We start from the raw sequence: 25,998 nt of genomic DNA, 5'->3' as shown, positions 1-25,998 counted from the left end.
GTGTAACTTCAGTAAGTCATAATGTGAGAGAGTGTAACTTTAGTAAGTCATAATGTGAGAGAGTGTAACTTCAGTAAGCCATAATGTGAGAGAGTGTAACTTCAGTAAGCCATAATGTGAGAGACAGTAACTTCAGTAAGTCATAATGTGAGAGAGTGTAACTTCAGTAAGCCATAATGTGAGAGACAGTAACTTCAGTAAGTCATAATGTGAGAGAGTGTAACTTCAGTAAGCCATAATGTGAGAGAGTGTAACTTTAGTAAGTCATAATGTGAGAGAGTGTAACTTCAGTAAGCCATAATGTGAGAGTGTAACTTCAGTAAGCCATAATGTGAGAGAGTGTAACTTCAGTAAGCCATAATGTGAGAGAGACAGTAACTTCAGTAAGTCATAATGTGAGAGAGACAGTAACTTCAGTAAGTCATAATGTGAGAGAGTGTAACTTCAGTAAGCCATAATGTGAGAGACAGTAACTTCAGTAAGTCATAATGTGAGAGAGTGTAACTTCAGTAAGCCATAATGTGAGAGAGTGTAACTTCAGTAAGCCATAATGTGAGAGTGTGTAACTTCAGTAAGCCATAATGTGAGAGAGTGTAACTTCAGTTAGCCATAATGTGAGAGAGAGTAACTTGTTCAGTAAGCCATAATGTGAGAGAGTGTAACTTCAGTAAGCCATAATTCGAGAGAGAGAGTAACTTCTTCAGTAAGCCATAATGTGAGAGATTGTAACTTCAGTAAGCCATAATGTGAGAGAGACAGTAACTTCAGTAAGTCATAATGTGAGAGAGTGTAACTTCAGTAAGCCATAATGTGAGAGTGTGTAACTTCAGTAAGACATAATGTGAGAGAGTGTAACTTCAGTAAGCCATAATGTGAGAGAGAGTAACTTCTTCACTAAGCCATAATGTGAGAGAGTGTAACTTCAGTAAGCCATAATGTGAGAGAGTGTAACTTCAGTAAGCCATAATGTGAGAGTGTAACTTCTTCAGTAAGCCATAATGGGAGAGACTATAACTTCAGTAAGCCATAATGTGAGAGAGTGTAACTTCAGTAAGTCATAATGTGAGAGTGTAACTTCAGTAAGTCATAATGTGAGAGAGTGTAACTTCTTCAGTAAGTCATAATGTGAAAGAGTGTAACTTCTTCAGTAAGCCATAATGTGAGAGAGTGTAACTTCAGTAAGCCATAATGTGAGAGAGTATAACTTCAGTAAGCCATAATGTGAGAGTGTAACTTCTTCAGTAAGTCATAATGTGAGAGAGTGCAACTTCAGTAAGTCATAATGTGAGAGAGTGTAACTTCTTCAGTAAGCCATAATGTGAGAGAGTGTAACTTCTTCAGTAAGTCATCATGTGAGAGAGTGTAACTTTAGTAAGTCATAATGTGAGAGTGTAACTTCAGTAAGTCATAATGTGAGAGAGTGTAACTTCAGTAAGTCATAATGTGAGAGAGTGTAACTTCAGTAAGTCATAATGTGAGAGAGTGTAACTTCAGTAAGTCATAATGTGAGAGAGTGTAACTTCTTCAGTAAGTCATAATGTGAGAGTGTAACTTCAGTAAGTCCTAATGTGAGAGAGTGTAACTTTAGTAAGTCATAATGTGAGAGAGAGTAACTTTAGTAAGCCATAATGTGAGAGAGTGTAACTTCAGTAAGCCATAATGTGAGAGAGTGTAACTTCAGTAAGTCATAATGTGAGAGTGTAACTTCAGTAAGTCATAATGTGAGAGAGTGTAACTTCTTCAGTAAGCCATAATGTGAGAGAGTGTAACTTCAGTAAGCCATAATGTGAGAGAGTGTAACTTCAGTAAGTCATAATGTGAGAGTGTAACTTCAGTAAGTCCTAATGTGAGAGAGTGTAACTTTAGTAAGTCATAATGTGAGAGAGAGTAACTTTAGTAAGCCATAATGTGAGAGAGTGTAACTTCAGTAAGCCATAATGTGAGAGAGTGTAACTTCAGTAAGTCATAATGTGAGAGTGTAATTTCAGTAAGCCATAATGTGAGAGAGTGTAACTTCAGTAAGTCATAATGTGAGAGAGTGTAACTTCAGTAAGCCATAATGTGAGAGAGTGTAACTTCAGTAAGCCATAATGTGAGAGAGACAGTAACTTCAGTAAGTCATAATGTGAGAGAGTGTAACTTCAGTAAGCCATAATGTGAGAGAGTGTAACTTCAGTAAGCCATAATGTGAGAGTGTGTAACTTCAGTAAGCCATAATGTGAGAGAGTGTAACTTCAGTAAGCCATAATGTGAGAGAGAGTAACTTCTTCACTAAGCCATAATGTGAGAGAGTGTAACTTCAGTAAGCCATAATGTGAGAGAGTGTAACTTCAGTAAGCCATAATGTGAGAGTGTAACTTCTTCAGTAAGCCATAATGAGAGAGACTATAACTTCAGTAAGCCATAATGTGAGAGAGTGTAACTTCAGTAAGTCATAATGTGAGAGTGTAACTTCAGTAAGTCATAATGTGAGAGAGTGTAACTTCTTCAGTAAGTCATAATGTGAGAGAGTGTAACTTCTTCAGTAAGCCATAATGTGAGAGAGTGTAACTTCAGTAAGCCATAATGTGAGAGAGTGTAACTTCAGTAAGCCATAAAGTGAGAGTGTAACTTCTTCAGTAAGCCATAATGAGAGAGACTATAACTTCAGTAAGCCATAATGTGTGAGAGTGTAACTTCTTCAGTAAGCCATAATGTGAGAGAGTGTAACTTCTTCAGTAAGTCATAATGTGAGAGAGTGTAACTTTAGTAAGTCATAATGTGAGAGTGTAACTTCAGTAAGTCATAATGTGAGAGAGTGTAACTTCAGTAAGTCATAATGTGAGAGAGTGTACTTCAGTAAGTCATAATGTGAGAGAGTGTAACTTCAGTAAGTCATAATGTGAGAGTGTAACTTCTTCAGTAAGTCATAATGTGAGAGTGTAACTTCAGTAAGTCCTAATGTGAGAGAGTGTAACTTTAGTAAGTCATAATGTGAGAGAGAGTAACTTTAGTAAGCTATAATGTGAGAGAGTGTAACTTCAGTAAGCCATAATGTGAGAGAGTGTAACTTCTTCAGTAAGTCATAATGTGAGAGTGTGTAACTTCAGTAAGCCATAATGTGAGAGAGTGTAACTTCAGTAAGCCATAATGTGAGAGAGAGTAACTTCTTCACTAAGCCATAATGTGAGAGAGTGTAACTTCAGTAAGCCATAATGTGAGAGAGTGTAACTTCAGTAAGCCATAATGTGAGAGTGTAACTTCTTCAGTAAGCCATAATGAGAGAGACTATAACTTCAGTAAGCCATAATGTGAGAGAGTGTAACTTCAGTAAGTCATAATGTGAGAGTGTAACTTCAGTAAGTCATAATGTGAGAGAGTGTAACTTCTTCAGTAAGTCATAATGTGAGAGAGTGTAACTTCTTCAGTAAGCCATAATGTGAGAGAGTGTAACTTCAGTAAGCCATAATGTGAGAGAGTGTAACTTCAGTAAGCCATAAAGTGAGAGTGTAACTTCTTCAGTAAGCCATAATGAGAGAGACTATAACTTCAGTAAGCCATAATGTGAGAGAGTGTAACTTCAGTAAGTCATAATGTGAGAGTGTAACTTCAGTAAGTCCTAATGTGAGAGAGTGTAACTTTAGTAAGTCATAATGTGAGAGAGAGTAACTTTAGTAAGCTATAATGTGAGAGAGTGTAACTTCAGTAAGCCATAATGTGAGAGAGTGTAACTTCTTCAGTAAGTCATAATGTGAGAGAGTGTAACTTTAGTAAGTCATAATGTGAGAGTGTAACTTCAGTAAGTCATAATGTGAGAGAGTGTAACTTCAGTAAGTCATAATGTGAGAGAGTGTAACTTCAGTAAGTCATAATGTGAGAGAGTGTAACTTTAGTAAGTCATAATGTGAGAGTGTAACTTCAGTAAGTCATAATGTGAGAGAGTGTAACTTCAGTAAGTCATAATGTGAGAGAGTGTAACTTCAGTAAGTCATAATGTGAGAGAGTGTAACTTCAGTAAGTCATAATGTGAGAGTGTAACTTCTTCAGTAAGTCATAATGTGAGAGTGTAACTTCAGTAAGTCCTAATGTGAGAGAGTGTAACTTTAGTAAGTCATAATGTGAGAGAGAGTAACTTTAGTAAGCTATAATGTGAGAGAGTGTAACTTCAGTAAGCCATAATGTGAGAGAGTGTAACTTCAGTAAGTCATAATGTGAGAGTGTAACTTCAGTAAGTCATAATGTGAGAGAGTGTAACTTCTTCAGTAAGTCATAATGTGAGAGAGTGTAACTTCAGTAAGCCATAATGTGAGAGAGTGTAACTTCAGTAAGTCATAATGTGAGAGTGTAACTTCAGTAAGTCCTAATGTGAGAGAGTGTAACTTTAGTAAGTCATAATGTGAGAGAGAGTAACTTTAGTAAGCCATAATGTGAGAGAGTGTAACTTCAGTAAGCCATAATGTGAGAGAGTGTAACTTCAGTAAGTCATAATGTGAGAGTGTAACTTCAGTAAGCCATAATGTCAGAGAGTGTAACTTCTTCAGTAAGTCATAATGTGAGAGAGTGTAACTTCTTCAGTAAGCCATAATGTGAGAGAGTGTAACTTCTTCAGTAAGTCATAATGTGAGAGTATAACTTCAGTAAGCCATAATGTGAGAGAGTGTAACTTCAGTAAGTCATAATGTGAGAGAGTGTAACTTTAGTAAGTCATAATGTGAGAGAGTGTAACTTCAGTAAGTCATAATGTGAGAGAGTGTAACTTCAGTAAGTCATAATGTGAGAGAGTGTAACTTCAGTAAGCCATAATGTGAGAGAGTGTAACTTCAGTAAGTCATAATGTGAGAGAGTGTAACTTCAGTAAGCCATAATGTGAGAGAGTGTAACTTCAGTAAGCCATAATGTGAGAGTGTGTAACTTCAGTAAGCCATAATGTGAGAGAGTGTAATTTCAGTAAGCCATAATGTGAGAGAGACAGTAACTTCAGTAAGTCATAATGTGAGAGAGTGTAACTTTAGTAAGTCATAATGTGAGAGAGTGTAACTTCAGTAAGCCATAATGTGAGAGAGTGTAACTTCAGTAAGTCATAATGTGAGAGAGTGTAACTTCAGTAAGCCATAATGTGAGAGAGTGTAACTTCAGTAAGCCATAATGTGAGAGTGTGTAACTTCAGTAAGCCATAATGTGAGAGAGTGTAACTTCAGGAAGCCATAATGTGAGAGAGAGTAACTTCTTCACTAAGCCATAATGTGAGAGAGTGTAACTTCAGTAAGCCATAATGTGAGAGAGTGTAACTTCAGTAAGCCATAATGTGAGAGTGTAACTTCTTCAATAAGCCATAATGAGAGAGACTATAACTTCAGTAAGCCATGATGTGAGAGAGTGTAACTTCAGTAAGTCATAATGTGAGAGAGTGTAACTTCAGTAAGTCATAATGTGAGAGAGTGTAACTTTAGTAAGTCATAATGTGAGAGAGTGTAACTTCAGTAAGCCATAATGTGAGAGAGTGTAACTTCAGTAAGCCATAATGTGAGAGACAGTAACTTCAGTAAGTCATAATGTGAGAGAGTTTAACTTCAGTAAGCCATAATGTGAGAGACAGTAACTTCAGTAAGTCATAATGTGAGAGAGTGTAACTTCAGTAAGCCATAATGTGAGAGAGTGTAACTTTAGTAAGTCATAATGTGAGAGAGTGTAACTTCAGTAAGCCATAATGTGAGAGAGTGTAACTTCAGTAAGTCATAATGTGAGAGAGTGTAACTTCAGTAAGTCATAATGTGAGAGAGTGTAACTTCAGTAGGCCATAATGTGAGAGAGTGTAACTTCAGTAAGTCATAATGTGAGAGTGTAACTTCAGTAAGTCATAATGTGAGAGAGTGTAACTTTAGTAAGTCATAATGTGAGAGAGTGTAACTTCAGTAAGTCATAATGTGAGAGAGTGTAACTTCAGTAAGTCATAATGTGAGAGAGTGTAACTTCAGTAAGCCATAATGTGAGAGAGTGTAACTTCAGTAAGTCATAATGTGAGAGAGTGTAACTTCAGTAAGCCATAATGTGAGAGAGTGTAACTTCAGTAAGTCATAATGTGAGAGTGTAACTTCAGTAAGTCCTAATGTGAGAGAGTGTAACTTTAGTAAGTCATAATGTGAGAGAGAGTAACTTTAGTAAGCCATAATGTGAGAGAGTGTAACTTCAGTAAGTCATAATGTGAGAGTGTAACTTCAGTAAGCCATAATGTCAGAGAGTGTAACTTCTTCAGTAAGTCATAATGTGAGAGAGTGTAACTTCTTCAGTAAGCCATAATGTGAGAGAGTGTAACTTCTTCAGTAAGTCATAATGTGAGAGTGTAACTTCAGTAAGTCATAATGTGAGAGAGTGTAACTTTAGTAAGTCATAATGTGAGAGAGTGTAACTTCAGTAAGTCATAATGTGAGAGAGTGTAACTTCAGTAAGTCATAATGTGAGAGAGTGTAACTTCAGTAAGCCATAATGTGAGAGAGTGTAACTTCAGTAAGCCATAATGTGAGAGTGTGTAACTTCAGTAAGTAATAATGTGAGAGAGTGTAATTTCAGTAAGCCATAATGTGAGAGAGACAGTAACTTCAGTAAGTCATAATGTGAGAGAGTGTAACTTTAGTAAGTCATAATGTGAGAGAGTGTAACTTCAGTAAGCCATAATGTGAGAGAGTGTAACTTCAGTAAGTCATAATGTGAGAGAGTGTAACTTCAGTAAGCCATAATGTGAGAGAGTGTAACTTCAGTAAGCCATAATGTGAGAGTGTGTAACTTCAGTAAGCCATAATGTGAGAGAGTGTAACTTCAGGAAGCCATAATGTGAGAGAGAGTAACTTCTTCACTAAGCCATAATGTAAGAGAGTGTAACTTCAGTAAGCCATAATGTGAGAGAGTGTAACTTCAGTAAGCCATAATGTGAGAGTGTAACTTCTTCAATAAGCCATAATGAGAGAGACTATAACTTCAGTAAGCCATGATGTGAGAGAGTGTAACTTCAGTAAGTCATAATGTGAGAGAGTGTAACTTCAGTAAGTCATAATGTGAGAGAGTGTAACTTTAGTAAGTCATAATGTGAGAGAGTGTAACTTCAGTAAGCCATAATGTGAGAGAGTGTAACTTCAGTAAGCCATAATGTGAGAGACAGTAACTTCAGTAAGTCATAATGTGAGAGAGTTTAACTTCAGTAAGCCATAATGTGAGAGACAGTAACTTCAGTAAGTCATAATGTGAGAGAGTGTAACTTCAGTAAGCCATAATGTGAGAGAGTGTAACTTTAGTAAGTCATAATGTGAGAGAGTGTAACTTCAGTAAGCCATAATGTGAGTGTAACTTCAGTAAGTCATAATGTGAGAAAGTGTAACTTCAGTAAGCCATAATGTGAGAGAGTGTAACTTCAGTAAGCCATAATGTGAGAGAGTGTAACTTCAGTAAGCCATAATGTGAGAGAGTGTAACTTCAGTAAGCCATAATGTGAGAGTGTGTAACTTCAGTAAGCCATAATGTGAGAGAGACAGTAACTTCAGTAAGTCATAATGTGAGAGAGACAGTAACTTCAGTAAGTCATAATGTGAGAGAGTGTAACTTCAGTAAGCCATAATGTGAGAGACAGTAACTTCAGTAAGTCATAATGTGAGAGAGTGTAACTTCAGTAAGCCATAATGTGAGAGAGTGTAACTTCAGTAAGCCATAATGTGAGAGTGTGTAACTTCAGTAAGCCATAATGTGAGAGAGTGTAACTTCAGTAAGCCATAATGTGAGAGAGAGTAACTTCTTCAGTAAGCCATAATGTGAGACAGTGTAACTTCAGTAAGCCATAATTCGATAGAGAGAGTAACTTCTTCAGTAAGCCATAATGTGAGAGTGTAACTTCAGTAAGCCATAATGTGAGAGAGTGTAACTTCAGTAAGCCATAATGTGAGAGAGACAGTAACTTCAGTAAGTCATAATGTGAGAGAGTGTAACTTCAGTAAGCCATAATGTGAGAGAGTGTAACTTCTTCACTAAGCCATAATGTGAGAGAGTGTAACTTCAGTAAGCCATAATGTGAGAGAGTGTAACTTCAGTAAGCCATAATGTGAGAGTGTAACTTCTTCAGTAAGCCATAATGAGAGAGACTATAACTTCAGTAAGCCATAATGTGAGAGAGTGTAACTTCAGTAAGTCATAATGTGAGAGTGTAACTTCAGTAAGTCATAATGTGAGAGAGTGTAACTTCTTCAGTAAGTCATAATGTGAGAGAGTGTAACTTCTTCAGTAAGCCATAATGTGAGAGAGTGTAACTTCAGTAAGCCATAATGTGAGAGAGTGTAACTTCAGTAAGCCATAATGTGAGAGTGTAACTTCTTCAGTAAGCCATAATGAGAGAGACTATAACTTCAGTAAGCCATAATGTGTGAGAGTGTCACTTCTTCAGTAAGCCATAATGTGAGAGAGTGTAACTTCTTCAGTTAGTCATAATGTGAGAGAGTGTAACTTTAGTAAGTCATAATGTGAGAGTGTAACTTCAGTAAGTCATAATGTGAGAGAGTGTAACTTCAGTAAGTCATAATGTGAGAGAGTGTAACTTCAGTAAGTCATAATGTGAGAGAGTGTAACTTCAGTAAGTCATAATGTGAGAGTGTAACTTCAGTAAGTCATAATGTGAGAGAGTGTAACTTCTTCAGTAAGTCATAATGTGAGAGTGTAACTTCAGTAAGTCATAATGTGAGAGAGTGTAACTTTAGTAAGTCATAATGTGAGAGAGTGTAACTTCAGTAAGTCATAATGTGAGAGAGTGTAACTTCAGTAAGTCATAATGTGAGAGAGTGTAACTTCAGTAAGCCATAATGTGAGAGAGTGTAACTTCAGTAAGCCATAATGTGAGAGTGTGTAACTTCAGTAAGCCATAATGTGAGAGAGTGTAATTTCAGTAAGCCATAATGTGAGAGAGACAGTAACTTCAGTAAGTCATAACGTGAGAGAGTGTAACTTTAGTAAGTCATAATGTGAGAGAGTGTAACTTCAGTAAGCCATAATGTGAGAGAGTGTAACTTCAGTAAGTCATAATGTGAGAGAGTGTAACTTCAGTAAGCCATAATGTGAGAGAGTGTAACTTCAGTAAGCCATAATGTGAGAGTGTGTAACTTCAGTAAGCCATAATGTGAGAGAGTGTAACTTCAGGAAGCCATAATGTGAGAGAGAGTAACTTCTTCACTAAGCCATAATGTAAGAGAGTGTAACTTCAGTAAGCCATAATGTGAGAGAGTGTAACTTCAGTAAGCCATAATGTGAGAGTGTAACTTCTTCAATAAGCCATAATGAGAGAGACTATAACTTCAGTAAGCCATGATGTGAGAGAGTGTAACTTTAGTAAGTCATAATGTGAGAGAGTGTAACTTCAGTAAGCCATAATGTGAGAGAGTGTAACTTCAGTAAGCCATAATGTGAGAGACAGTAACTTCAGTAAGTCATAATGTGAGAGAGTTTAACTTCAGTAAGCCATAATGTGAGAGACAGTAACTTCAGTAAGTCATAATGTGAGAGAGTGTAACTTCAGTAAGCCATAATGTGAGAGAGTGTAACTTTAGTAAGTCATAATGTGAGAGAGTGTAACTTCAGTAAGCCATAATGTGAGTGTAACTTCAGTAAGTCATAATGTGAGAAAGTGTAACTTCAGTAAGCCATAATGTGAGAGAGTGTAACTTCAGTAAGCCATAATGTGAGAGAGTGTAACTTCAGTAAGCCATAATGTGAGAGAGTGTAACTTCAGTAAGCCATAATGTGAGAGTGTGTAACTTCAGTAAGCCATAATGTGAGAGAGACAGTAACTTCAGTAAGTCATAATGTGAGAGAGACAGTAACTTCAGTAAGTCATAATGTGAGAGAGTGTAACTTCAGTAAGCCATAATGTGAGAGAGAGTAACTTCTTCACTAAGCCATAATGTAAGAGAGTGTAACTTCAGTAAGCCATAATGTGAGAGAGTGTAACTTCAGTAAGCCATAATGTGAGAGTGTAACTTCTTCAATAAGCCATAATGAGAGAGACTATAACTTCAGTAAGCCATGATGTGAGAGAGTGTAACTTTAGTAAGTCATAATGTGAGAGAGTGTAACTTCAGTAAGCCATAATGTGAGAGAGTGTAACTTCAGTAAGCCATAATGTGAGAGACAGTAACTTCAGTAAGTCATAATGTGAGAGAGTTTAACTTCAGTAAGCCATAATGTGAGAGACAGTAACTTCAGTAAGTCATAATGTGAGAGAGTGTAACTTCAGTAAGCCATAATGTGAGAGAGTGTAACTTTAGTAAGTCATAATGTGAGAGAGTGTAACTTCAGTAAGCCATAATGTGAGTGTAACTTCAGTAAGTCATAATGTGAGAAAGTGTAACTTCAGTAAGCCATAATGTGAGAGAGTGTAACTTCAGTAAGCCATAATGTGAGAGAGTGTAACTTCAGTAAGCCATAATGTGAGAGAGTGTAACTTCAGTAAGCCATAATGTGAGAGTGTGTAACTTCAGTAAGCCATAATGTGAGAGAGACAGTAACTTCAGTAAGTCATAATGTGAGAGAGACAGTAACTTCAGTAAGTCATAATGTGAGAGAGTGTAACTTCAGTAAGCCATAATGTGAGAGACAGTAACTTCAGTAAGTCATAATGTGAGAGAGTGTAACTTCAGTAAGCCATAATGTGAGAGAGTGTAACTTCAGTAAGCCATAATGTGAGAGTGTGTAACTTCAGTAAGCCATAATGTGAGAGAGTGTAACTTCAGTAAGCCATAATGTGAGAGAGAGTAACTTCTTCAGTAAGCCATAATGTGAGACAGTGTAACTTCAGTAAGCCATAATTCGATAGAGAGAGTAACTTCTTCAGTAAGCCATAATGTGAGAGTGTAACTTCAGTAAGCCATAATGTGAGAGAGTGTAACTTCAGTAAGCCATAATGTGAGAGAGACAGTAACTTCAGTAAGTCATAATGTGAGAGAGTGTAACTTCAGTAAGCCATAATGTGAGAGAGTGTAACTTCTTCACTAAGCCATAATGTGAGAGAGTGTAACTTCAGTAAGCCATAATGTGAGAGAGTGTAACTTCAGTAAGCCATAATGTGAGAGTGTAACTTCTTCAGTAAGCCATAATGAGAGAGACTATAACTTCAGTAAGCCATAATGTGAGAGAGTGTAACTTCAGTAAGTCATAATGTGAGAGTGTAACTTCAGTAAGTCATAATGTGAGAGAGTGTAACTTCTTCAGTAAGTCATAATGTGAGAGAGTGTAACTTCTTCAGTAAGCCATAATGTGAGAGAGTGTAACTTCAGTAAGCCATAATGTGAGAGAGTGTAACTTCAGTAAGCCATAATGTGAGAGTGTAACTTCTTCAGTAAGCCATAATGAGAGAGACTATAACTTCAGTAAGCCATAATGTGTGAGAGTGTCACTTCTTCAGTAAGCCATAATGTGAGAGAGTGTAACTTCTTCAGTTAGTCATAATGTGAGAGAGTGTAACTTTAGTAAGTCATAATGTGAGAGTGTAACTTCAGTAAGTCATAATGTGAGAGAGTGTAACTTCAGTAAGTCATAATGTGAGAGAGTGTAACTTCAGTAAGTCATAATGTGAGAGAGTGTAACTTCAGTAAGTCATAATGTGAGAGTGTAACTTCAGTAAGTCATAATGTGAGAGAGTGTAACTTCTTCAGTAAGCCATAATGTGAGAGAGTGTAACTTCAGTAAGCCATAATGTGAGAGAGTGTAACTTCAGTAAGTCATAATGTGAGAGTGTAACTTCAGTAAGTCTTAATGTGAGAGAGTGTAACTTTAGTAAGTCATAATGTGAGAGAGAGTAACTTTAGTAAGCCATAATGTGAGAGAGTGTAACTTCAGTAAGCCATAATGTGAGAGAGTGTAACTTCAGTAAGTCATAATGTGAGAGTGTAACTTCAGTAAGTCATAATGTGAGAGAGTGTAACTTCTTCAGTAAGTCATAATGTGAGAGAGTGTAACTTCTTCAGTAAGCCATAATGTGAGAGAGTGTAACTTCAGTAAGTCATAATGTGAGAGAGTGTAACTTTAGTAAGTCATAATGTGAGAGAGTGTAACTTCATTAAGTCATAATGTGAGAGAGTGTAACTTCAGTAAGTCATAATGTGAGAGAGTGTAACTTCAGTAAGTCATAATGTGAGAGTGTAACTTCAGTAAGTCATAATGTGAGAGAGTGTAACTTCAGTAAGTCATAATGTGAGAGAGTGTAACTTCAGTAAGTCATAATGTGAGAGAGTGTAACTTCTTCAGTAAGTCATAATGTGAGAGTGTAACTTCAGTAAGTCCTAATGTGAGAGAGTGTAACTTTAGTAAGTCATAATGTGAGAGAGAGTAACTTTAGTAAGCCATAATGTGAGAGAGTGTAACTTCAGTAAGCCATAATGTGAGAGAGTGTAACTTCAGTAAGTCATAATGTGAGAGTGTAACTTCTTCAGTAAGCCATAATGTGAGAGAGTGTAACTTCAGTAAGCCATAATGTGAGAGAGTGTAACTTCAGTAAGTCATAATGTGAGAGTGTAACTTCAGTAAGTTTTAATGTGAGAGAGTGTAACTTTAGTAAGTCATAATGTGAGAGAGAGTAACTTTAGTAAGCCATAATGTGAGAGAGTGTAACTTCAGTAAGCCATAATGTGAGAGAGTGTAACTTCAGTAAGTCATAATGTGAGAGTGTAACTTCAGTAAGCCATAATGTGAGAGAGTGTAACTTCTTCAGTAAGTCATAATGTGAGAGAGTGTAACTTCTTCAGTAAGCCATAATTTGAGAGAGTGTAACTTCAGTAAGTCATAATGTGAGAGAGTGTAACTTTAGTAAGTCATAATGTGAGAGAGTGTAACTTCAGTAAGTCATAATGTGAGAGAGTGTAACTTCAGTAAGTCATAATGTGAGAGAGTGTAACTTCAGTAAGTCATAATGTGAGAGTGTAACTTCAGTAAGTCATAATGTGAGAGAGTGTAACTTCAGTAAGTCATAATGTGAGAGAGTGTAACTTCAGTAAGTCATAATGTGAGAGAGTGTAACTTCAGTAAGTCATAATGTGAGAGAGTGTAACTTCAGTAAGTCATAATGTGAGAGAGTGTAACTTCAGTAAGTCATAATGTGAGAGAGTGTAACTTCAGTAAGTCATAATGTGAGAGAGTGTAACTTCAGTAAGTCATAATGTGAGAGAGTGTAACTTCAGTAAGTCATAATGTGAGAGAGTGTAACTTCAGTAAGTCATAATGTGAGAGAGTGTAACTTCAGTAAGCCATAATGTGAGAGAGTGTAATTTCAGTAAGCCATAATGTGAGAGAGACAGTAACTTCAGCAAGTCATAATGTGAGAGAGTGTAACTTCAGTGAGTCATAATGTGAGAGAGTGTAACTTCAGTAAGCCATAATGTGAGAGAGTGTAACTTCAGTAAGTCATAATGTGAGAGAATGTAACTTTAGTAAGTCGTAATGTGAGAGAGTGTAACTTCAGTAAGCCGTAATGTGAGAGAGTGTAACTTCAGTAAGTCCTAATGTGAGAGAGTGTAACTTCAGTAAGTCATAATGTGAGAGAGTGTAACTTCAGTAAGTCATAATGTGAGAGAGTGTAACTTCAGTAAGTCATAATGTGAGAGTGTAACTTCAGTAAGTCATAATGTGAGAGAGTGTAACTTCTTCAGTAAGTCATAATGTGAGAGAGTGTAACTTCTTCAGTAAGCCATAATGTGAGAGAGTGTAACTTCAGTAAGTCATAATGTGAGAGAGTGTAACTTTAGTAAGTCATAATGTGAGAGAGTGTAACTTCATTAAGTCATAATGTGAGAGAGTGTAACTTCATTAAGTCATAATGTGAGAGAGTGTAACTTCAGTAAGTCATAATGTGAGAGTGTAACTTCAGTAAGTCATAATGTGAGAGAGTGTAACTTCAGTAAGTCATAATGTGAGAGAGTGTAACTTCAGTAAGTCATAATGTGAGAGAGTGTAACTTCTTCAGTAAGTCATAATGTGAGAGTGTAACTTCAGTAAGTCCTAATGTGAGAGAGTGTAACTTTAGTAAGTCATAATGTGAGAGAGAGTAACTTTAGTAAGCCATAATGTGAGAGAGTGTAACTTCAGTAAGCCATAATGTGAGAGAGTGTAACTTCAGTAAGTCATAATGTGAGAGTGTAACTTCTTCAGTAAGCCATAATGTGAGAGAGTGTAACTTCAGTAAGCCATAATGTGAGAGAGTGTAACTTCAGTAAGTCATAATGTGAGAGTGTAACTTCAGTAAGTCTTAATGTGAGAGAGTGTAACTTTAGTAAGTCATAATGTGAGAGAGAGTAACTTTAGTAAGCCATAATGTGAGAGAGTGTAACTTCAGTAAGCCATAATGTGAGAGAGTGTAACTTCAGTAAGTCATAATGTGAGAGTGTAACTTCAGTAAGCCATAATGTGAGAGAGTGTAACTTCTTCAGTAAGTCATAATGTGAGAGAGTGTAACTTCTTCAGTAAGCCATAATGTGAGAGAGTGTAACTTCAGTAAGTCATAATGTGAGAGAGTGTAACTTTAGTAAGTCATATTGTGAGAGAGTGTAACTTCAGTAAGTCATAATGTGAGAGAGTGTAACTTCAGTAAGTCATAATGTGAGAGAGTGTAACTTCAGTAAGTCATAATGTGAGAGTGTAACTTCAGTAAGTCATAATGTGAGAGAGTGTAACTTCAGTAAGTCATAATGTGAGAGAGTGTAACTTCAGTAAGTCATAATGTGAGAGAGTGTAACTTCAGTAAGTCATAATGTGAGAGAGTGTAACTTCAGTAAGTCATAATGTGAGAGAGTGTAACTTCAGTAAGTCATAATGTGAGAGAGTGTAACTTCAGTAAGTCATAATGTGAGAGAGTGTAACTTCAGTAAGTCATAATGTGAGAGAGTGTAACTTCAGTAAGTCATAATGTGAGAGAGTGTAACTTCTTCAGTAAGTCATAATGTGAGAGAGTGTAACTTCAGTAAGCCATTATGTGAGAGAGTGTAATTTCAGTAAGCCATAATGTGAGAGAGTGTAACTTCAGCAAGTCATAATGTGAGAGAGTGTAACTTCAGTGAGTCATAATGTGAGAGAGTGTAACTTCAGTAAGCCATAATGTGAGAGAGTGTAACTTCAGTAAGTCATAATGTGAGAGAATGTAACTTTAGTAAGTCGTAATGTGAGAGAGTGTAACTTCAGTAAGCCGTAATGTGAGAGAGTGTAACTTCAGTAAGTCCTAATGTGAGAGAGTGTAACTTCAGTAAGTCATAATGTGAGAGAGTGTAACTTCAGTAAGTCATAATGTGAGAGAGTGTAACTTCAGTAAGTCATAATGTGAGAGAGTGTAACTTCAGTAAGTCATAATGTGAGAGAGTGTAACTTCAGTAAGCCATAATGTGAGAGAGTGTAACTTCAGTAAGTCATAATGTGAGATAGTGTAACTTCAGTAAGCCATAATGTGAGAGGGTGTAACTTCAGTAAGCCATAATGTGAGAGAGTGTAACTTCAGTAAGCCATAATGTGAGAGTGTGTAACTTCAGTAAGCCATAATGTGAGAGAGTGTAACTTCAGTAAGCCATAATGTGAGAGAGAGTAACTTCTTCAGTAAGCCATAATGTGAGACAGTGTAACTTCAGTAAGCCATAATTCGATAGAGAGAGTAACTTCTTCAGTAAGCCATAATGTGAGAGTGTAACTTCAGTAAGCCATAATGTGAGAGAGTGTAACTTCAGTAAGCCATAATGTGAGAGAGACAGTAACTTCAGTAAGTCATAATGTGAGAGAGTGTAACTTCAGTAAGCCATAATGTGAGAGAGTGTAACTTCTTCACTAAGCCATAATGTGAGAGAGTGTAACTTCAGTAAGCCATAATGTGAGAGAGTGTAACTTCAGTAAGCCATAATGTGAGAGTGTAACTTCTTCAGTAAGCCATAATGAGAGAGACTATAACTTCAGTAAGCCATAATGTGAGAGAGTGTAACTTCAGTAAGTCATAATGTGAGAGTGTAACTTCAGTAAGTCATAATGTGAGAGAGTGTAACTTCTTCAGTAAGTCATAATGTGAGAGAGTGTAACTTCTTCAGTAAGCCATAATGTGAGAGAGTGTAACTTCAGTAAGCCATAATGTGAGAGAGTGTAACTTCAGTAAGCCATAATGTGAGAGTGTAACTTCTTCAGTAAGCCATAATGAGAGAGACTATAACTTCAGTAAGCCATAATGTGTGAGAGTGTCACTTCTTCAGTAAGCCATAATGTGAGAGAGTGTAACTTCTTCAGTAAGTCATAATGTGAGAGAGTGTAACTTTAGTAAGTCATAATGTGAGAGTGTAACTTCAGTAAGTCATAATGTGAGAGAGTGTAACTTCAGTAAGTCATAATGTGAGAGAGTGTAACTTCAGTAAGTCATAATGTGAGAGAGTGTAACTTCAGTAAGTCATAATGTGAGAGAGTGTAACTTCTTCAGTAAGTCATAATGTGAGAGTGTAACTTCAGTAAGTCCTAATGTGAGAGAGTGTAACTTTAGTAAGTCATAATGTGAGAGAGAGTAACTTTAGTAAGCCATAATGTGAGAGAGTGTAACTTCAGTAAGCCATAATGTGAGAGAGTGTAACTTCAGTAAGTCATAATGTGAGAGTGTAACTTCAGTAAGTCATAATGTGAGAGAGTGTAACTTCTTCAGTAAGCCATAATGTGAGAGAGTGTAACTTCAGTAAGCCATAATGTGAGAGAGTGTAACTTCAGTAAGTCATAATGTGAGAGTGTAACTTCAGTAAGTCTTAATGTGAGAGAGTGTAACTTTAGTAAGTCATAATGTGAGAGAGAGTAACTTTAGTAAGCCATAATGTGAGAGAGTGTAACTTCAGTAAGCCATAATGTGAGAGAGTGTAACTTCAGTAAGTCATAATGTGAGAGTGTAACTTCAGTAAGCCATAATGTGAGAGAGTGTAACTTCTTCAGTAAGTCATAATGTGAGAGAGTGTAACTTCTTCAGTAAGCCATAATGTGAGAGAGTGTAACTTCAGTAAGTCATAATGTGAGAGAGTGTAACTTTAGTAAGTCATAATGTGAGAGAGTGTAACTTCATTAAGTCATAATGTGAGAGAGTGTAACTTCAGTAAGTCATAATGTGAGAGAGTGTAACTTCAGTAAGTCATAATGTGAGAGTGTAACTTCAGTAAGTCATAATGTGAGAGAGTGTAACTTCAGTAAGTCATAATGTGAGAGAGTGTAACTTCAGTAAGTCATAATGTGAGAGAGTGTAACTTCTTCAGTAAGTCATAATGTGAGAGTGTAACTTCAGTAAGTCCTAATGTGAGAGAGTGTAACTTTAGTAAGTCATAATGTGAGAAAGAGTAACTTTAGTAAGCCATAATGTGAGAGAGTGTAACTTCAGTAAGCCATAATGTGAGAGAGTGTAACTTCAGTAAGTCATAATGTGAGAGTGTAACTTCAGTAAGTCATAATGTGAGAGAGTGTAACTTCTTCAGTAAGCCATAATGTGAGAGAGTGTAACTTCAGTAAGCCATAATGTGAGAGAGTGTAACTTCAGCAAGTCATAATGTGAGAGTGTAACTTCAGTAAGTCTTAATGTGAGAGAGTGTAACTTTAGTAAGTCATAATGTGAGAGAGAGTAACTTTAGTAAGCCATAATGTGAGAGAGTGTAACTTCAGTAAGCCATAATGTGAGAGAGTGTAACTTCAGTAAGTCATAATGTGAGAGTGTAACTTCAGTAAGCCATAATGTGAGAGAGTGTAACTTCTTCAGTAAGTCATAATGTGAGAGAGTGTAACTTCTTCAGTAAGCCATAATGTGAGAGAGTGTAACTTCAGTAAGTCATAATGTGAGAGAGTGTAACTTTAGTAAGTCATAATGTGAGAGAGTGTAACTTCAGTAAGTCATAATGTGAGAGAGTGTAACTTCAGTAAGTCATAATGTGAGAGAGTGTAACTTCAGTAAGTCATAATGTGAGAGTGTAACTTCAGTAAGTCATAATGTGAGAGAGTGTAACTTCAGTAAGTCATAATGTGAGAGAGTGTAACTTCAGTAAGTCATAATGTGAGAGAGTGTAACTTCAGTAAGTCATAATGTGAGAGAGTGTAACTTCAGTAAGTCATAATGTGAGAGAGTGTAACTTCAGTAAGTCATAATGTGAGAGAGTGTAACTTCAGTAAGTCATAATGTGAGAGAGTGTAACTTCAGTAAGTCATAATGTGAGAGAGTGTAACTTCAGTAAGTCATAATGTGAGAGAGTGTAACTTCTTCAGTAAGTCATAATGTGAGAGAGTGTAACTTCAGTAAGCCATAATGTGAGAGAGTGTAATTTCAGTAAGCCATAATGTGAGAGAGACAGTAACTTCAGCAAGTCATAATGTGAGAGAGTGTAACTTCAGTGAGTCATAATGTGAGAGAGTGTAACTTCAGTAAGCCATAATGTGAGAGAGTGTAACTTCAGTAAGTCATAATGTGAGAGAATGTAACTTTAGTAAGTCGTAATGTGAGAGAGTGTAACTTCAGTAAGCCGTAATGTGAGAGAGTGTAACTTCAGTAAGTCCTAATGTGAGAGAGTGTAACTTCAGTAAGTCATAATGTGAGAGAGTGTAACTTCAGTAAGCCATAATGTGAGAGAGTGTAACTTCAGTAAGTCATAATGTGAGATAGTGTAACTTCAGTAAGCCATAATGTGAGAGGGTGTAACTTCAGTAAGTCATAATGTGAGAGACAGTAACTTCAGTAAGTCATAATGTGAGAGAGTGTAACTTTAGTAAGTCATAATGTGAGAGAGTGTAACTTCAGTAAGTCATATTGTGAGAGAGTGTAACTTCAGTAAGCCATAATGTGAGAGAGTGTAACTTCAGTAAGTCATAATGTGAGAGAGTGTAACTTCAGTAAGCCATAATGTGAGAGAGAGTAACTTCAGCAAGCCATAATGTGAGAGACAGTAACTTCAGTAAGTCATAATGTGAGAGATTGTAACTTCAGTAAGCCATAATGTGAGAGACAGTAACTTCAGTAAGTCATAATGTGAGAGAGTGTAACTTCAGTAAGCCATAATGTGAGAGAGTGTAACTTCAGTAAGCCATAATGTGAGAGACAGTAACTTCAGTAAGTCATAATGTGAGAGAGTGTAACTTCAGTAAGCCATAATGTGAGAGACAGTAACTTCAGTAAGTCATAATGTGAGAGAGTGTAACTTCAGTAAGCCATATTGTGAGAGAGTGTAACTTTAGTAAGTCATAATGTGAGAGAGTGTAACTTCAGTAAGTCATAATGTGAGAGAGTGTAACTTCAGTAAACCATAATGTGAGAGAGAGTAACTTCAGTAAGCCATAATGTGAGAGACAGTAACTTCAGTAAGTCATAATGTGAGAGAGTGTAACATCAGTAAGCCATAATGTGAGAGAGTGTAACTTCAGTAAGTCATAATGTGAGAGAGTGTAACTTCAGTAAGCCATAATGTGAGAGTGTGTAACTTCAGTAAGCCATAATGTGAGACAGAAAGTAACTTCAGTAAGTCATAATGTGAGAGAGACAGTAACTTCAGTAAGTCATAATGTGAGAGAGTGTAACTTCAGTAAGTCATAATGTGAGAGAGTGTAACTTCAGTAAGCCATAATGTGAGAGTGTGTAACTTGAGTAAGCCATAATGTGAGAGAGTGTAACTTCAGTAAGCCATAATGTGAGAGAGAGTAACTTCAGTAAGCCATAATGTGAGAGAGTGTAACTTCAGTAAGCCATAATGTGAGAGAGTTTAACTTCAGTAAGCCATAATGTGAGAGTGTAACTTCTTCAGTAAGCCATAATGAGAGAGACTATAACTTCAGTAAGCCATAATGTGAGAGAGTGTAACTTCAGTAAGTCATAATGGGAGAGTGTAACTTCAGTAAGTCATAATGTGAGAGAGTGTAACTTCTTCAGTAAGTCATAATGTGAGAGAGTGTAACTTCTTCAGTAAGCCATAATGTGAGAGAGTGTAACTTCAGTAAGCCATAATGTGAGAGAGTGTAACTTCAGTAAGCCATAATGTGAGAGTGTAACTTCTTCAGTAAGCCATAATGAGAGAGACTATAACTTCAGTAAGCCATAATGTGAGAGAGTGTAACTTCTTCAGTAAGTCATAATGTGAGAGAGTGTAACTTCTTCAGTAAGCCATAATGTGAGAGAGTGTAACTTCTTCAGTAAGTCATAATGTGAGAGAGTGTAACTTCTTCAGTAAGCCATAATGTGAGAGAGTGTAACTTTAGTAAGTCATAATGTGAGAGAGTGTAACTTCAGTAAGTCATAATGTGAGAGAGTGTAACTTCAGTAAGTCATAATGTGAGAGAGTGTAACTTCAGTAAGTCATAATGTGAGAGAGTGTAACTTCAGTAAGCCATAATGTGAGAGAGTGTAACTTCAGTAAGCCATAATGTGAGAGACAGTAACTTCAGTAAGTCATAATGTGAGAGAGTGTAACTTCAGTAAACCATAATGTGAGAGAGAGTAACTTCAGTAAGCCATAATGTGAGAGACAGTAACTTCAGTAAGTCATAATGTGAGAGAGTGTAACATCAGTAAGCCATAATGTGAGAGAGTGTAACTTCAGTAAGTCATAATGTGAGAGAGTGTAACTTCAGTAAGCCATAATGTGAGAGTGTGTAACTTCAGTAAGCCATAATGTGAGACAGAAAGTAACTTCAGTAAGTCATAATGTGAGAGAGACAGTAACTTCAGTAAGTCATAATGTGAGAGAGTGTAACTTCAGTAAGTCATAATGTGAGAGAGTGTAACTTCAGTAAGTCATAATGTGAGAGAGTGTAACTTCAGTAAGCCATAATGTGAGAGTGTGTAACTTGAGTAAGCCATAATGTGAGAGAGTGTAACTTCAGTAAGCCATAATGTGAGAGAGAGTAACTTCAGTAAGCCATAATGTGAGAGAGTGTAACTTCAGTAAGCCATAATGTGAGAGAGTTTAACTTCAGTAAGCCATAATGTGAGAGTGTAACTTCTTCAGTAAGCCATAATGAGAGAGACTATAACTTCAGTAAGCCATAATGTGAGAGAGTGTAACTTCAGTAAGTCATAATGGGAGAGTGTAACTTCAGTAAGTCATAATGTGAGAGAGTGTAACTTCTTCAGTAAGTCATAATGTGAGAGAGTGTAACTTCTTCAGTAAGCCATAATGTGAGAGAGTGTAACTTCAGTAAGCCATAATGTGAGAGAGTGTAACTTCAGTAAGCCATAATGTGAGAGTGTAACTTCTTCAGTAAGCCATAATGAGAGAGACTATAACTTCAGTAAGCCATAATGTGAGAGAGTGTAACTTCTTCAGTAAGTCATAATGTGAGAGAGTGTAACTTCTTCAGTAAGCCATAATGTGAGAGAGTGTAACTTCTTCAGTAAGTCATAATGTGAGAGAGTGTAACTTCTTCAGTAAGCCATAATGTGAGAGAGTGTAACTTTAGTAAGTCATAATGTGAGAGAGTGTAACTTCAGTAAGTCATAATGTGAGAGAGTGTAACTTCAGTAAGTCATAATGTGAGAGAGTGTAACTTCAGTAAGTCATAATGTGAGAGAGTGTAACTTCAGTAAGCCATAATGTGAGAGAGTGTAACTTCAGTAAGCCATAATGTGAGAGACAGTAACTTCAGTAAGTCATAATGTGAGAGAGTATAACTTCAGTAAGCCATAATGTGAGAGACAGTAACTTCAGTAAGTCATAATGTGAGAGAGTGTAACTTCAGTAAGCCATAATGTGAGAGAGTGTAACTTCAGTAAGCCATAATGTGAGAGAGTGTAACTTCAGTAAGTCATAATGTGAGAGTGTAACTTCAGTAAGCCATAATGTGAGAGAGTGTAACTTCTTCAGTAAGTCATAATGTGAGAGAGTGTAACTTTAGTAAGTCATAATGTGAGAGTGTAACTTCAGTAAGTCATAATGTGAGAGTGTAACTTCAGTAAGTCCTAATGTGAGAGAGTGTAACTTTAGTAAGTCATAATGTGAGAGAGAGTAACTTTAGTAAGCCATAATGTGAGAGAGTGTAACTTCAGTAAGCCATAATGTGAGAGAGTGTAACTTCAGTAAGTCATAATGTGAGAGTGTAACTTCAGTAAGCCATAATGTGAGAGAGTGTAACTTCTTCAGTAAGTCATAATGTGAGAGTGTAACTTCAGTAAGTCATAATGTGAGAGAGTGTAACTTTAGTAAGTCATAATGTGAGAGAGAGTAACTTTAGTAAGCCATAATGTGAGAGAGTGTAACTTCAGTAAGCCATAATGTGAGAGAGTGTAACTTCAGTAAGTCATAATGTGAGAGTGTAACTTCAGTAAGTCATAATGTGAGAGAGTGTAACTTCTTCAGTAAGCCATAATGTGAGAGAGTGTAACTTCAGTAAGCCATAATGTGAGAGAGTGTAACTTCAGTAAGTCATAATGTGAGAGTGTAACTTCAGTAAGTCTTAATGTGAGAGAGTGTAACTTTAGTAAGTCATAATGTGAGAGAGAGTAACTTTAGTAAGCCATAATGTGAGAGAGTGTAACTTCAGTAAGCCATAATGTGAGAGAGTGTAACTTCAGTAAGTCATAATGTGAGAGTGTAACTTCAGTAAGCCATAATGTGAGAGAGTGTAACTTCTTCAGTAAGTCATAATGTGAGAGAGTGTAACTTCTTCAGTAAGCCATAATGTGAGAGAGTGTAACTTCAGTAAGTCATAATGTGAGAGAGTGTAACTTTAGTAAGTCATAATGTGAGAGAGTGTAACTTCATTAAGTCATAATGTGAGAGAGTGTAACTTCAGTAAGTCATAATGTGAGAGAGTGTAACTTCAGTAAGTCATAATGTGAGAGAGTGTAACTTCTTCAGTAAGTCATAATGTGAGAGTGTAACTTCAGTAAGTCCTAATGTGAGAGAGTGTAACTTTAGTAAGTCATAATGTGAGAAAGAGTAACTTTAGTAAGCCATAATGTGAGAGAGTGTAACTTCAGTAAGCCATAATGTGAGAGAGTGTAACTTCAGTAAGTCATAATGTGAGAGTGTAACTTCAGTAAGTCATAATGTGAGAGAGTGTAACTTCTTCAGTAAGCCATAATGTGAGAGAGTGTAACTTCAGTAAGCCATAATGTGAGAGAGTGTAACTTCAGTAAGTCATAATGTGAGAGTGTAACTTCAGTAAGTCTTAATGTGAGAGAGTGTAACTTTAGTAAGTCATAATGTGAGAGAGAGTAACTTTAGTAAGCCATAATGTGAGAGAGTGTAACTTCAGTAAGCCATAATGTGAGAGAGTGTAACTTCAGTAAGTCATAATGTGAGAGTGTAACTTCAGTAAGCCATAATGTGAGAGAGTGTAACTTCTTCAGTAAGTCATAATGTGAGAGAGTGTAACTTCTTCAGTAAGCCATAATGTGAGAGAGTGTAACTTCAGTAAGTCATAATGTGAGAGAGTGTAACTTTAGTAAGTCATAATGTGAGAGAGTGTAACTTCAGTAAGTCATAATGTGAGAGAGTGTAACTTCAGTAAGTCATAATGTGAGAGAGTGTAACTTCAGTAAGTCATAATGTGAGAGTGTAACTTCAGTAAGTCATAATGTGAGAGAGTGTAACTTCAGTAAGTCATAATGTGAGAGAGTGTAACTTCAGTAAGTCATAATGTGAGAGAGTGTAACTTCAGTAAGTCATAATGTGAGAGAGTGTAACTTCAGTAAGTCATAATGTGAGAGAGTGTAACTTCAGTAAGTCATAATGTGAGAGAGTGTAACTTCAGTAAGTCATAATGTGAGAGAGTGTAACTTCAGTAAGTCATAATGTGAGAGAGTGTAACTTCAGTAAGTCATAATGTGAGAGAGTGTAACTTCTTCAGTAAGTCATAATGTGAGAGAGTGTAACTTCAGTAAGCCATAATGTGAGAGAGTGTAATTTCAGTAAGCCATAATGTGAGAGAGACAGTAACTTCAGCAAGTCATAATGTGAGAGAGTGTAACTTCAGTGAGTCATAATGTGAGAGAGTGTAACTTCAGTAAGCCATAATGTGAGAGAGTGTAACTTCAGTAAGTCATAATGTGAGAGACTGTAACTTTAGTAAGTCGTAATGTGAGAGAGTGTAACTTCAGTAAGCCGTAATGTGAGAGAGTGTAACTTCAGTAAGTCCTAATGTGAGAGAGTGTAACTTCAGTAAGTCATAATGTGAGAGAGTGTAACTTCAGTAAGCCATAATGTGAGAGAGTGTAACTTCAGTAAGTCATAATGTGAGATAGTGTAACTTCAGTAAGCCATAATGTGAGAGGGTGTAACTTCAGTAAGTCATAATGTGAGAGACAGTAACTTCAGTAAGTCATAATGTGAGAGAGTGTAACTTTAGTAAGTCATAATGTGAGAGAGTGTAACTTCAGTAAGTCATATTGTGAGAGAGTGTAACTTCAGTAAGCCATAATGTGAGAGAGTGTAACTTCAGTAAGTCATAATGTGAGAGAGTGTAACTTCAGTAAGCCATAATGTGAGAGAGAGTAACTTCAGCAAGCCATAATGTGAGAGACAGTAACTTCAGTAAGTCATAATGTGAGAGATTGTAACTTCAGTAAGCCATAATGTGAGAGACAGTAACTTCAGTAAGCCATAATGTGAGAGACAGTAACTTCAGTAAGTCATAATGTGAGAAAGTGTAACTTCAGTAAGCCATAATGTGAGAGAGTGTAACTTCAGTAAGCCATAATGTGAGAGACAGTAACTTCAGTAAGTCATAATGTGAGAGAGTGTAACTTCAGTAAGCCATAATGTGAGAGACAGTAACTTCAGTAAGTCATAATGTGAGAGAGTGTAACTTCAGTAAGCCATAATGTGAGAGAGTGTAACTTTAGTAAGTCATAATGTGAGAGAGTGTAACTTCAGTAAGTCATAATGTGAGAGAGTGTAACTTCAGTAAACCATAATGTGAGAGAGAGTAACTTCAGTAAGCCATAATGTGAGAGACAGTAACTTCAGTAAGTCATAATGTGAGAGAGTGTAACATCAGTAAGCCATAATGTGAGAGAGTGTAACTTCAGTAAGTCATAATGTGAGAGAGTGTAACTTCAGTAAGCCATAATGTGAGAGTGTGTAACTTCAGTAAGCCATAATGTGAGACAGAAAGTAACTTCAGTAAGTCATAATGTGAGAGAGACAGTAACTTCAGTAAGTCATAATGTGAGAGAGTGTAACTTCAGTAAGTCATAATGTGAGAGAGTGTAACTTCAGTAAGTCATAATGTGAGAGAGTGTAACTTCAGTAAGCCATAATGTGAGAGTGTGTAACTTGAGTAAGCCATAATGTGAGAGAGTGTAACTTCAGTAAGCCATAATGTGAGAGAGAGTAACTTCAGTAAGCCATAATGTGAGAGAGTGTAACTTCAGTAAGCCATAATGTGAGAGAGTTTAACTTCAGTAAGCCATAATGTGAGAGTGTAACTTCTTCAGTAAGCCATAATGAGAGAGACTATAACTTCAGTAAGCCATAATGTGAGAGAGTGTAACTTCAGTAAGTCATAATGGGAGAGTGTAACTTCAGTAAGTCATAATGTGAGAGAGTGTAACTTCTTCAGTAAGTCATAATGTGAGAGAGTGTAACTTCTTCAGTAAGCCATAATGTGAGAGAGTGTAACTTCAGTAAGCCATAATGTGAGAGAGTGTAACTTCAGTAAGCCATAATGTGAGAGTGTAACTTCTTCAGTAAGCCATAATGAGAGAGACTATAACTTCAGTAAGCCATAATGTGAGAGAGTGTAACTTCTTCAGTAAGTCATAATGTGAGAGAGTGTAACTTCTTCAGTAAGCCATAATGTGAGAGAGTGTAACTTCTTCAGTAAGTCATAATGTGAGAGAGTGTAACTTCTTCAGTAAGCCATAATGTGAGAGAGTGTAACTTTAGTAAGTCATAATGTGAGAGAGTGTAACTTCAGTAAGTCATAATGTGAGAGAGTGTAACTTCAGTAAGTCATAATGTGAGAGAGTGTAACTTCAGTAAGTCATAATGTGAGAGAGTGTAACTTCAGTAAGCCATAATGTGAGAGAGTGTAACTTCA

The 25,998-nt window shown here is 36.5% G+C and overlaps 1 protein-coding gene across 2 annotated transcripts in view; it reads right to left on the bottom strand.

Moving 5' to 3' along the window:
• adcy1a (adenylate cyclase 1a) overlaps positions 1 to 25,998 on the bottom strand; it is a 240,836-nt gene that overhangs the window by 83,495 nt on the left and 131,343 nt on the right. The window lies entirely within an intron of this gene.

The sequence above is a fragment of the Salvelinus fontinalis genome, chromosome 14, assembly GCF_029448725.1.
Source record: "Salvelinus fontinalis isolate EN_2023a chromosome 14, ASM2944872v1, whole genome shotgun sequence".
NCBI classification, from domain to species: domain Eukaryota; kingdom Metazoa; phylum Chordata; class Actinopteri; order Salmoniformes; family Salmonidae; genus Salvelinus; species Salvelinus fontinalis.
Note: the sequence above shows the minus strand (reverse complement) of the source record. Positions and strands in the feature narration are given on the sequence as shown.